General features: G+C 47.0%; 1 protein-coding gene and 1 non-coding gene across 6 annotated transcripts in view; one reads left to right on the top strand and one right to left on the bottom strand.

Annotated features, from left to right (window-relative positions):
• Nucleotides 1–14,105, bottom strand: part of DTD1 (D-aminoacyl-tRNA deacylase 1) — a 171,963-nt gene that overhangs the window by 72,927 nt on the left and 84,931 nt on the right. The window lies entirely within an intron of this gene.
• On the top strand, nt 13,582–13,685 carry LOC127491284 (U6 spliceosomal RNA). The gene has a single exon (XR_007919855.1). It is a non-coding gene; the product is annotated as a U6 spliceosomal RNA (small nuclear RNA).

The following is a 14,105-nucleotide window of genomic DNA, read 5'->3' as shown; positions in this document are numbered from 1 at the left end:
AACTCCTGAGCAGTGTAGTGTACATCGACCCCGAATCAGGAAACTCTGAGGGCCAAATGCAGACTCCAGAAGGATTTATCTCCTGCCTCTGAGCATTTACCAGCTAACAAAATAGGCTGTAGGACCGTTTTGTGCCTGTTTGTTAACGCACATCTTCTTAACAAATCCTGCAGAGTAGAATTCGGTCAGATCCTTGTTTCTGTCACCTCTGGCAGTGAGATTGTGGGGGGAACAGCCAACCCACCCAACTCAAACATCCTGGCAGTGACTCTACCAACCAGACTCTGAGAGCTGTGCACATCCAAGCTGATTAGGTCAGTTCCCAACAAGACAGGTCAGTGTTATATATATCATACCAGAAAACATAATTATCTGAAATCTTATTTTTAAATCTGTTCATCAATGACAGTATTGCCAAGTTCCCAGACTGACTCTTTATAAAAGTAAAGGGGCCGATGCTGTGCTCTAGTGGGTTAAGCCTCCTCTTGCAGCGCTGGCATCCCTTATGGGCACCAGTTTGTGTCTCAGCTGCTCTTCTTCTGATCCAGCTCCCTGCTGTGGCCTGGGAAAGCAGTAGAAGATGGCCCAAGTGTTTGGGCCCCGGCACCCACATGGGAGATCTGGAAGAAGTTCCTGGTTCTGGCTTTGGATCAGCGCAGCTCCAGCTGTTGCAACCATTTGGGGAGTGAACCAGTGGATGGAAGATATCTCTATCGCTCCCTCTCTAACTCTGCCTCTCAAATAAATATATAAATCTTTTAAAAAAAAATAAAAGGAAAGTGAAGACATAATGGCAAATTATAATCACTTTGAATGGAAATCATATAGCCCCTCAGAATACAGTGAGACAGGAGAATGGGGTTCGGTAAGTCATTTTCATGTGCTTCCCAACAGAATGTATGCCACACCATGAATAAACAGGAACCTGATGCTTTGGATAACGGCGACTGCCAATAGCACTATCCACCAGTATCATTCCCATAGCAACTGTTGTCAGGCCAACAGGCCTTGTCAGAAGCAATCAAAGGCAATGTAAATCAAGAAACCCTTTCACACAACTCCAAAGTATGGTCTTGGGAAAACCAGAACTAAGTTGCTGCCTCACTCTGGGACCGGGATAAGCTGAATTTTAAATACTAAGGGAATGCCAAATCTACCAGCAAAGAGGACCTACCAACAGCAGCTTCTCCTCCCACTCCCCACCCAACACAGCACAGAGCACAAACAGAAAGGAATTACTCCCTGGAAACTAAGGCACTGGACACTGAGAAGGCCTGTGAACGGAAGAGTACTAATTGCAAGCCCAACATATACGGAAAAGAAATAAAAGGCAGAGCTGGCAATGCAGGAAGAGGTGAGGAGGCAGTGACAGGGGCTGGACAGGAATGGGGAGGTGGAGAGAGAAAATGAATATGAGACCAAAACGGGGAAATGAGCCTTCCTGGGGAGGGAAGAGTTATCCCGGACAACTTCTTCTCAACATGGAACATTTGGATAATATCCACTCTAAACTCCAAAAGTTTGTTTTGGATTCACTTTTTGGATCTCTTCTTTCAGAAGATCAGTTACACAATGGTCTCACCTTTAATCAAGTTTCCAAATATAACTCCCCTTGAAATATACTAAAAATCAATTTCCAGAAAATGACCAGTGCCACAAATCAAGAGACACCCATCCCTAATGAGATGTGGGGGAGAACAGGCAGCAGATTAACCTAAACAAATACAAGTTCCAGTGAAATAACCACTTCCAGAGAGTGAAGCCCAATTACCAGTGGAGGTGTTAACGACCAGTCCCTCACTTAAAAGCCTCTTAAAATCAGCCCTATCTCCTCCCACCCAGGTGGCTGGGCTTGATGCACCTCCAAACAGATGGCAGAGGTAGCTTCAGTCCCTCTCAAGGTGTCCATCACCCCAAGGCTGTCACACAAGGCCCATCCAACACCCAAGCACTCTCACTTCCGTCTCTTCTTCACTGTCTTATGTGTCCCTACTGGCTTCAGAGGACCTCACCATTTCAAATATTTTCTAAGCCTCTTCTTTTACTTTTCCACTCATAAGGCCCTCATAAGGATACACCTATAAAGTTGCATTTAAAACTTATCCCCCAAGAGACCACAGAATCAAGAAGTGCAGTGTTTTAGAAACACATTTAAGAGATCATACTCATGTGTCCATATGAAGAGCTGAGGTTTGATATTTAAAAGGAAACTACTGCATTTTGTCTTTGTTTGCAGATGTATGACATAAGAGTCTGGTCAAGTCCAGGAAAGAGAAGAAAACAAAGAGAACTTTCAGCCTAGTTCTCGGCCTCCCTGTCCTCTCTCCTCCTTATCAGGAAAATGGAGGCAGTTCTCTGACATGGGGGAGGGAGGGACACAGAACCAAACAGCACCTGTGGAAGGCTCTGAACACTTTGGAGAGCAAAGATCTTCACTGAGCAATGCCTGCTGAATACCCACGGCACCGGGAAGGGACCGCAGGAAAAGCAGTCAGTCAGGGCAGTTTCCCAGGACGTGCAACCCCAGAGCACGGCGGGCAAGCAGGCACAGTGGCCAGTCCCCACTGCCCTCCCTCAATCCCGTGCCCAGCTTTCCTAAGTTACAGAAAACAGCTAGGAAGAGAAAAAGCCTAGCAAAGTGAAGCAAGAGCCCTTCTGCTTTGCAGTGTTTCCCCAAATCCCTCTGAGCTGCACAAACACAGCACCCATGCTTCTTCAGCCACAAGTCCAGTGGTCGACACAGCATCATCCGCTCCATGGAAGAAGTCGTGTGTGTTTTCTTCAGGTTTGTGGAAACAACACACTGAAACCTCAAACCATTTAAAATGCACGTGGGCTGTGAAGGGTTGCAAAGGTCTAGAATCCAGGCAGAGAAAACAAAAGCCCTGAATGAGAAAATATTTACTTGCTCATAAAGTTCACATGTAAGAGCAAGTACACGAAATGCCTGTTTCTGTTCTTAGGGAGGGGCAGTGAGAATATAAACAAGAGACCTGCTTGGAAGTCGGAGCCAGACGCTGAGCAAATGTCAGTTCCTTCTCCCCTTCCCTTCCTTGCCCTTTTGGGGGCCTTGGGATGGAATGACTAAACAACAAGAATGTGGCAGGGCCCACAAGCGTGAGGCCCTAGGCTGGGATCCAGAGGTCTGCCAGTGGCTGAGCCCTAGGTTAGCCAGCAGCCAGCAGAAACTAGGAACAGATCTGTCCAGAACGCAAACCCACCGAGCAGTGGCAGCGGGCAGGGGCAGGCAGGACACCCTTAGCAAGCACTCTGGGAGTGAGCCCCCGTGCCTTTGCTCTCTTCTCTTGCCTGCTGTACTGCTTGGCAGAACCTTCAGATTTGGGGGGCACAAGGGAATGGTGGTGGCAGAAAGAAATGAGGGTTGAAACATAAAACAGTCAATTTTCCAACGTATTGGCTACAGCACGAGGCAGAGGAAACGGCTTCTCCAAAGGGAGACTGCCTAGGTTCTGCCTGAATTGCTTGGCGGTTACAATTCGATCAGGACATGCTACTCCCCTTCTCTCCACCCAGTTTCTTCGGGCAATTAGCAATTAGCTGATTTTTTTTAATGAAGCATACTCTAGATAAACAAAATTGCTATATTATTCCATTTTTCTAAATCTTCAAAATTGGCAAAGTTTCACAATGATACGCTGAATCCAACCTGTGCACTCTGCCAATTACAGATAAAGTGTAGGGGCTGGTGTTGTGGCTCAGCCGGCTGAGCTGCCACTTGTGATGCCAGCATACCATGTAGGAACAACAGTTCAAGTGCCGGCTGCTTCCCTTCCAACCTGGCTTCCCACTAATGTGGCAGGGAAGGCAGCAGATATTGGCCCAACTAATTGGGCCCTTGTCACCCATGCGGGAGACCTGAATGAAGCTCCTGGCTCTTGGATTCAGCTTGGCCCAGATCTGGCTGTTGCAGCCCTTTGGGAAGTAAACCAGTAGATGGAAGACCTGTTTCTTTCTTTCTCTCTCTCTCTCTTTCTTTTCCTCTCTCTCTCTCAGATTTATTTGTTTGAAAGGCAGAGTTACAGAGAGGCAGAGAGAGAGAGGTCTTCCACCCATTGGTTTACTTCCCAAATGGCCACAATGGCCAGAGTTGGACTGATCTGAAGTTGGGAGCCAGAAGCTTCTTCTGGGTCTCCCACGTGGGTGCAGGGGCCCAAGGACTCGGGCCATTTTCTACTGCTTTCCCAGGCCATAGTAGAGAGCTGGATCAGAAGTGGAGCAGCCAGGAATTGAACCGGCCCCATGTGGGATGCCGGCACTGCAGGCAGTGGTTTTACCAACTACGTCATAGCACCAGTGTGTGTGTGCGTGTGTGTGTGTGTCTCTCTCTCTCTGCCTTTCAGGTAAAAATGAAAATTAATAAAATTGAAATTCAGGTTGGAGAAGAGTCTTTGAAGAGACATGAAGATGTCTATGTTATTATAAGTGGAAAATCGGGTAACAAAACAGTACAGTGTAATCTCATTTGTAACTTATAAATAGCTAGGGAGGGAATATTTACTACATAAAGGCACAGGGGAAAAGGACTCCAGAGAGAAAAGACTACAAGTTTCCAGACTGTGGAGGGTAGAGGTAAAGGTGAGTGTCTTTGCTTCTTCGTGGAAACAAGAGTGAGTGTCACGACTGGTGTAAGGAGAACAGGGTTAGGATAAAACGCGTCCACCACACACTCGGCAAGAACAAAGCCTCTTATGTGGAGGCAGCGCCCAGCGCCACCCTCCAAAACAGCAGACACTAGCCTCCCACTCTCTCCGCACACAGCAAGCAGGCTGCCCACCTGTAACCTGAGGATGGCACACCAACAGGATGGATCTTAGCAACCAGAAGGCATGTTCCGAATTGCATGGCCATCAGCCTTTGAGACAGGGTCCCCAGTGATTCTTATCTCCTGGTCGTCATGACGCTGTGAGGTCATGATGAACAGGGCTGACCCATAGAACCAAGAGGATGTTGTAGCAATGGTAGCATGTGGCTTCCCAGATGAGGTGTCTGGGGGAAACCAACAGCCATGCTGTGAGGATGCTGGAGCAGCCTGTACAAGAGTCTAAATGGCAAGAAACGGGGGCCTCCTGCCAACACACCAGCCAACACAGCAGGCCACTTGGAAAGCAAGGCCTCCCGCCTGCTCACTGCTGGTGTGCTGTAGCCCCGCCAACTGCAATCCCACAAGACCCCAGCCAGAACCACCCAGTGAAAGTGACCGATTTCCTGACCACAGAAGCTGTGTGGATGCTGACTGTTGTGCTGTGCTGCTACATTTGGGGTAATTTGTTACACAGCCCTGGGTAACTAACACAGATGGTAGGACCTAGAGTATGGGCCCATGGGAACCACATTGAATTCCCTCCTGGAGCAGGGGCCAAGGGTCTTCTCCAGCATTGCTGCAGGTAAAGGTTGGGAGCCCCTTGCACAGGCACCAGCACGCTGCTCTGCCCAGTGTGGGCTGGCACCAGGGCTAGGAGTGCACTTCCATCCTCCTGCAGGACAGTCAGGAGGCCTGCTGCCTCCCAAAGACCGGGAGACAGGGATGAGGTCCCCGCTCCCCCGAGGAGGCAGCATCTCACCTCATCAGTGGGCACACTGGAACGGGTCTGGAGTCACAGGCCCTCACGTGGCCCCAAAGTGAGGTGCACCCACAAAATGCACAGCCTTCCACAGAGTGACACTTGAAACTGCACGTGCTGCCCAGCAATTCCTGTGACGTGCTTTTAAGTTCATGGGGACTTTTTGATATTTCTTCTTGAAGTCCCTTCCAAGTAAAATTATTTTTAACTCTCAGTATTATGAGCACATTTTAAGTGACTTGGGTTAACTGCCCTCCCTGTGGGACTGCTACAAACAGTCTGTAATTTAAACAGCATTTTTTCCATCTCCCCACTCTACCCCTCTATTTTTTTTTCAACCATAAACTCTTGGTAATGATCTCAGGGTTGTCAGTTACTTTAAACACTGCAAGCAACCACTAGAAATCAGGACAGCCAGGCTTCCAAGTCAATAAAATTATTATTGCTCAGAATATTTCAACTGCAACAGTTTCTGGATATGTTTATATCATCAAATCAAGTTAATAAACTGGAAAAAAAATCACCAAAGTAGGAGAGAAGTACTTCTTACTTAACTCTACATAGAAATATAGAAATTTGACAACATAATTACCAGAAAAATATATAAACCTGAGACACTTAATTTGGAAATTTAAGAAGAGAAATTAAGCGTCTTCTTCACTTCACTGCCAATACTTTTGAAAAGGTGATTCTGAAATTGTATCAGAATAGATCACGTATAATAAAGGTTTTACATTTTGAATTCCAGTTGGAAAAAATATCTTAATATCGAGTTTTATTTCATTTGGGGTTCAAACATTTCTCACAGAGAAAAACTCATCGAGTTGCAAGGGTGGGTTAGTGGGAGCGTTGAATGGAGAACATCTCACTCAGGCATCAAAAAATCCAGGTAAGGCGGCTGCACTTGTCTCTCCAGGCATAAGCCAGAAACATCATTTCACTATCGTGTAAGGGCAAAGTTTGAGTATCATTCTAGATAAGAACAGGCTTTAAAGAGTTAAAGCTCTCTGGAAGATCCTGAGTGACAGTCTATCAAAGGAATCACCCTTTTATTTCCTAATCAGCTGGGACAGACTCTATTTTGCAAAGGTCAGGGGTCATAAACTTGACAAGAAAAATGTTAGTCATTCTAGACCTTTCCCTCTGTGTTATGTAAGACCCAGAACCTGGTAAAAATTAAAGTCTTCCCATCCACTCATCCAGTAACATGCAAAAAATGAATGACAGTCACAAAAGAGGGTAGGAGTCCTACATACACTCTGCCATGTGTTTGGTTTCTAGCGCTGTTCACACCTGAAGAGGTTCAGTTTTGTTAACTGTAAGGTGTTTAGGTGGGTACAAAATAGAAAGGACAAAAAGACTGGTCAGTTGATCCCAAATGGTTGAGACATTAAGTAACAAGTCACACTACCATCACAGAAAATCTTAGAATTTCAATTCAGGTCTTGAGCACACTGGACAGATTAAACATTGAGGCTGTCAGCTGCATTCATGGATAACAATAAGATGGTAGAAGCCAGATGGCCTGCCACTGATAAGCTATTCCCTGTGTTCAAGGACACCGCGTCAGTTAACCCGTTGTACAGTTAATTCAGCAGTTCTCTCAATGGACCACAACACACATGCTCATTTCCTGGTTCACAAGCAAGAAACTTCTATAACTATAAAGTCTAATTATGAACTGAGCAGCACCTATCTGCTCCCTATAACAAATACCTTCCACCCAATCCTGATAGGACTGCCCCAAACCAGCTAATGTGCCAATTTACTAAAGGAAACCTGCTGGATGCTAAGGACTCAGCACGGCTACTTCTGACGATGAGAGCTGGTTAATGAACGAGGTATCTGGCTTTAGATTCAACCAATGCAGTTCTCTCATCCATCCAAATTTTTTAAAGAGGAAAGATGATTCAAATCGTATCAGAGAATAAAGAATGCTTAAAATAACCCTTCCATCCTTACAGACATTTTCAGGATCCAATATCCTTCAAAATGTTGAGTTAATTATTCTTGCAAACATTGTTAGGAAATAATAATTTTGGAACTGTATCTTGACCCAAACACAGAAACAAATCTTTTTGCTTTAGTTAGTATGGATAAGCTTTTCTATGAATATCCAAGTTCAAAAAACCAAAAGTAGCCATTTAATTTCACTAGATTATTTAGCTATGGCATGTGAAACAAGCATTGTGTTCAAGTCTGAAGTTAGTTCACTATTGTATAAACATATGGAAGTTGTGAAGGCCTTGACTGGTTCATAAGCTCTCTCTAATCAGGTTGACACTTTTCTTTTGATTTTTAAGATTTATTCATTTATTTGAAAAGCAGAGTGAAAGAGACAGAGATGGAGAGACAGATTTTCCATCCTCTGGTTCATTCACCAAACAGTTGCAACGGTCAGGTCTGGGGCAGACTGAAACCAGTAGCCTGGAGTTCCTCCCAGGTCTCCCACATAGGTGGCAAGGGCCCAAGCACTTGGGCCATCTTCCGATGCCTCCCAGGTGCATTAGCAGGAAGCTGGATCAGAAGCGGAGCAGCCAGGATTTGAACCTGACCTCTGATGTGGGACACCAGCATTACTGGACCCATAATTCTACTTACCTTAAAACAATGGTAACAGCTTTTGTAGTGTTAAAAGCCATATTTCCAGGCAGTTAGCATTCGGACTGGGACAGATTGTCTCACGGACGGTAAGTGGAGTAGTCTCTGCTGCCCCACTTTCCATGTTGCTGCCTGCCCTCCAACTTCTTCCCCAGCAACCTCATTGTCTCTCCCATCCAGGTCTGGGGAGGGCCAGAGGGTTGCTGCGCTCCCACAGCCTACAGCTCTTCCCCCCACCACCAAAAAAAAGCAGATATAAATGTCCTGCAAGGCATCAGAAAATAAGCAAATAGAGTCATGCCAAAATATTCCTTTTAAAACATCTGTTCTAACAACAACCAATTAAAGTGATGACAGAGCCTATGAAAAGTAAAACAGATGACCGTGCTGGTGCTGTTTTTAATGCCTTGTGCAATAAATAGCACAGGAATAAGTTATCCAGCTCACTCTGGCTTCAGCCTCTTGGTTATGAAGTCAATACTTTAAAAGTAGCATAACTCAGAATACAATCAGCCAAAAACATTAAGCTGTTCCGCGCTGATGGAGCCGGGCTAAAAGCCTTGAGAAGTAATGAAAAGGGGGCTCCTTGCCCAGGAGTTGTATTCGTTCATCCCAGGGATCAATTAAAACCTCTGCTTGACCCCAGATTCTTTACAACTGCAATCTTTTAAACATTTCCTTTATTGAAACGTTCTCCACGAAATAAGACGCCCACGTGAGAGAATAAAATGCACACTGCAATGAGACCACGGTCTCAGAATGAGAAAGGGAGCCCCGCAGACGGAGAATGTCACAGGAAGCCATGGGCCTCCCTGTCCCCTCTCCTTGATTCTCCTAGGCAGCAGGAGCCCCGATGCTCTGCAGACTCTAGTACGCTGACCCCTGGAGACTCTCAGGAGCGCTAACCAGGGAGTGACAAAGGATCCCTCAGCTCCCAATTCCACGAGGATGTCAGCCCCAACCACTAGGCCAGCACACCCAGAAGCCGTACGGCTGCTCCACGTGACCAACAGGGAAACAAATGATGCAAAACCATTATGAATGTCAGTGGCACTCACATTTCTCTGTTGTTAGATAACACGGTCCTGATGTATAGAACCCGCGGGAAGTTTCGCTCCACCAGCTTCTCCATTCTTCTGTTTGGTTGGCGGAGTGCATTTCTCGTTAGCCGACTAAGAACAACAGGCTGCATTACACTGCAGCCTCATGCCAGCCACACAGAGCTTCTGCTCTAAGTGAGAACAAATATTTGCTGACTGCCAACACTGCGATGGGTGCTGTGGAGGGGGAGGGATTTTTTTTTTTTTTAAGCTCTGGTTCTTGAGTTCAAAATTTAATTGCAGAACAGGGATGAGCTCTTGAGAAATCAAATGGAAACTCACATTTCAAGGCAATGAGAATGCAAACAAATGGCTATGCACCAGCAGTACACATAGACACACCATGCCCGCCATTCTCATTGTGAAGCAGACCCAAGGCCAGGCTAGTAAGGCAAGGACAGCAAGGTGTACTGCATTGCAGCTGTATAGGTAAGAGTTAGAGCATGAGCCTGGGACCGGAACACACGCATGCACCTGTTAAAATTCCCACAGGGAGGCAGTGGGAGGCAGGACTGCAGCCACAGACCTGTGTGGGCTCAAGTTTGATCTTCACCCTAAGGGAAGAGGAGCCAGCACAGACTTGCAGAAGGGACTGCTGTGATCAACATGTTCAAGAAAACACTAAGCAGACCGTGGTGTACAAGATGCACCACAGAAACCCTTGGCAAGCAGACCACCGGCAGCAAGCAGAATACACCCGGTTTGAAGTGATATCATCATGTTCAGCAAAACATGGAAAATATAGGTCATCTGCTCCGAAAATTTAGAGGCTGGGTAAGGGATGCATAAAACACTCAAAGTCAGTGGAACAAGTGCCCAACCAACGGGGGCCACTGATTTCATTATTACAATGATGTGGATGAGCACACTGGTAACAGATGAGGAACAGGAAATCAGCCTGAGCCGATGACAGAATCCAGAACAGGTCCGAGGGAAAGAGGAACTCAGCAGAGAAACACTTAGCCTGACTGACTGCCAAGCAGAAATACCTGGGTGCCACTTAATGCTGGCTCAGAGTGGGTCGCTGGCCTAGTGAGATCCTGGAGGAGACAGCATCTGAGATAGACCCTCAACCAGCATGAGGAGGCCCTGCCCCCAACACCTGACTCCAGAGCATCCCCCCAGGCTCCCGCCTTCTCACAGCTCGGAGCCCTCTAGCACCTGACTACGCCCCAGCCCTTGTCTCCACATCAAACAGCAGCTCATGTGTTGTTCTATTGGCATCTGGATACAACCATATGTCTGCAAGGTCATCCCCTGCTAATACAGCTTGAAAACTGTACAGTAGCCTTCCCTGACTGTGAATCAAGACAAAGCTGAGCCCCAATGGTGAGCTGTGCCTCACAGACACCCCCACTCTAGTGGGAGGCTGTGCCTCTGAGATGCTCGTGAGCCAAGACAAAGGGAAATAAACACCTGCAAAAGAGGGGCCACAGCTGCAAACATGTTCCATTCAACAGCATCAAAGCTGAAAGGAAAACTTTCACACCATCTCATGTTCAGCCACGAAAAGCCAAGAAGCAGAGAAATCTGGCAAACAGCAAGCAAAGCTGCTTAAGTTTCCATGTGAAAGCAAGGGGGCAGTTCGGAGGGGACTGCCCTGTGCAAAAGGGAATTCTCTGCAGCTCATCCCACTGGGCAAATCCACCATGGCTTGGGACACACCAGACACCAGCCCAGAGGGGCACAGCTCCTCAGAACCATGGGAGGACAAGTGTCTCCCCAGACTGTGAACAGAGCGCTGGCTGCCAGCAGGCCTCTGATGGACACAGCCAGGACAGGCTTTACCCATGGGCATGGATCAAGCTGACACACCCACAACAGAGAATAGCAGAATTCGGCTGCCATTCCTCAGGCCTCAAACTTTCACTCTGAAAGCCCCAGAGAAGGTAAGTGGGTGCTGGTGTTATGGTGCAGCAGGTTAATCTCAAATGAGTGCTGGTTCAAGTCCTGGATGCTCCACTTCTGATCCAGTTCCCTGCTAATGCTGGGAAAGCAGCAGAAGATGGCCCAAGTACTTGGACCCCTGCCACCCATGTGGGAGACCCAGATTGAGTTCTAGGCTCCTAGCTTTGGCCTGGCCCAGCCCTGGCCATTGCAGCCATTTGAGGAGAGAACCAGCAGATGGATGATCTCTTCCTCTATTTCTCCCCTTCTCTCTCTGTAACTTTGCCTTTCAAATAAATAAATAAATCTTTTTAAAATAAGAGCGCTGCTGGGAACTGAACCATTTACAATTTGTGTACTTAACCCACTGGAGTCCCATACTCAGATATTCACCAAAATGTAAAATTCCACAGAGCTTGCCCAACTACAGCCCACGGTTAGGTAGCACTCGGCACTTGAAGCTATAGCAGTATCCCAAAATATACTTTTAAGTTTCAAAACAGGATTCAAAAATAGATAATAAAAACTGGCACTACGGACATCTGGTATCTTCACAACATAAACACATGGACAAACATATGTTGTTCTGTTCAACAGTTTTACAAGAACCAAACACAGACAGTTGTAACACCTTCCGGGAGCTATGTTAAAAGCGACGCCTCTTGTTTTCTCAGGAAGAAAGACTTGCCAACTTGCACACATGCAGATACTGCAGTGCCTTGCCCTGGGCATCTCTGTGCTGTGGGCATTGCTTATGTAGGACACACAGTCATGTCAGCCAGAGGAAGGAGTGCGCGCATTCATGCCCCACAGGTCTGGCAAGGGTCTTCTACAGGTCAAGGGGCATGCTAAGTACCAGGGGAGAAAGGACAGGACACCCAAACCAATGGGCACTAGACCTCCTGGGGCATGCTGGAGGCCCTCTGCAGAGGCCTGGTAGGAGACAGGCTCTGTCCTTCATGAAAGCTGATCCAAAGAAGAATGATAAGTGACTAGAGTTGTGAACACAGAAGACAGTTGTCAATTTAAGTAAACTGGACGGATTCATGTCACGATCGCTGAGTATTACCTGAAAGTGTAGCTGGGCAAAGAACGAATGCCTGCATCTGACTGACAAATGTTTAATAGAACGCCTACCGTGTGCCAGCCCGGATCTCGCCTTCAAGCAACAGTACCCTCCCAAATGCCTTTCCGGTGGACTGGCAAGAAGGCTCTGTGGCCAGAGCAGCCACAGTTAGCACACCCAGCCCCTACACCTGCCTGGCCCATCAGTGCCTTCTGCTTTGCACAAGCGTGGGCAGGGCTCCTAGGACAGTAGTGGTCTCTTCTCCAGGAGGAACTGAGCTGTCTTTGAACCCCGCAGTCCCTCCTGCTTCCTGGAGCACCTGCTGCTGCTGACAAGCAGACCCTGACCTGACGGGCACCAGCTGCCAGGAACAAAATGTCCCAGGTAGCCGTGGCTGCAGAACTGCTGCTTTACCGAAAAGCACTACCGTCTCATGGGCGGGGCGAACGCCCAGGAAGCAAGGGCTCTGGGTTTCTTTGGAAAGCAAAGGACACAGATCCCTTCGGCATCCTCACCACCCCAGCCTCTGTCACTGCCACATCTGTTCAGAATTCGCTCCCACCTGCTACAAGTTTGGCATCCTCAGCAATCCCAAGGGCCTCACGCTGCCAAGTCTGATGGACTGCATTTGCTCACTGATGCTTCAGCCTCCTGGGGCTGCTTCAAGGAACAAGAACACTGGTGTCTCGCTCTCCTGCCCCGCCCACTATCTGCACTTGGAAATTCAGCATCAGTCTCTTGTTTCCTTCAACTCTGGGTTTCATTTATAGGGGTTGGAAACTAATGTGCTTTTTGGCTCGTGTAATGAGAAAAAAATCCTTTGATTAAAATACACACACAAACTAATTCCTTCTTAGAAGCAAACAAAACTATTTTCCATGTTTCTTTAAAAGAAAGTAGACAAAGTGCAACTGCTAAAGTATATCAAACTCTGCCACAGATGACAGAAAATGGGAAGAAAACCACACCAAGAAAATGGTGAATTCAAACTAAAATTCCAATGTCCAGGAGAAGAGACTCATCCTTCTTACAGAAGAATTCCAAATAATGAGAGCTGCCAGGTTTAACAAAATACAGGACACACAGTCAAATCTGAAGTTCAAATATTCCAAGAGACATACTTACACTACAAGATTATTCCTTGTTTATCTGAAAATCAGATTTATCTTGGTGTCTGCAACCCTACAAACAACATATGTAGATACTTACCCCTCCACGAGACGGGTTGAGTCCTCCCTACTCCGAGGGTGGGCTGTTCCTGTGACCCACTCTCCGAAGGCAGAAGAGTAGAAGGGAAAAATGTGGCTTGACAGGGGAGAACCCTAGCCAGCATGACAGTGGACAGGTGGTCATGGTTAACATCACCAGGTTATTGGAACGATACAGAGAAGATTAGCATGGCCCCTGCACAAGGATGACATGCAAATTCGTGAAGCGTCCTATATTTAAAAAAAAAAAATTGCCAGGTGTCACGGGGATGTCACATCCCATACTGTACCTTTGGGCTCTTCCCACAAAACCCAAGCATCACCCAGCCCCAGAAAATCCTGGACATTCTACAGGGTCCGTGGCTTGGTACTCCTCAAGACATCAACGTCATGAAAAATAAAGAAAACTGAGAAACACCCCAGACACTGAAATGCAATGTGGTTCCCCCAGCCTGGATTCTGAAATGGAAAGAGCTCACGGAGGGGAAAGCTGGTGAATTCCCAGTCACATTTAAGATGGATGGAGATGATGTCAGTTTCTCAGTGTGGACAACGTGCAGTGGGAATGTAAGACGGTAACAATGGGGAAGGCTGGATGAGGGATATGCAGGAACTCCTGACCATGCAACATTTCTCTAAGACAAAGTTGATTTTTACAAAC

This window comes from Oryctolagus cuniculus, chromosome 11 (genome assembly GCF_051225735.1).
Source record: "Oryctolagus cuniculus isolate XC-2025 breed Fujian yellow rabbit chromosome 11, ASM5122573v1, whole genome shotgun sequence".
NCBI classification, from domain to species: domain Eukaryota; kingdom Metazoa; phylum Chordata; class Mammalia; order Lagomorpha; family Leporidae; genus Oryctolagus; species Oryctolagus cuniculus.
This window is presented reverse-complemented; position numbering and strand designations above follow the sequence as displayed.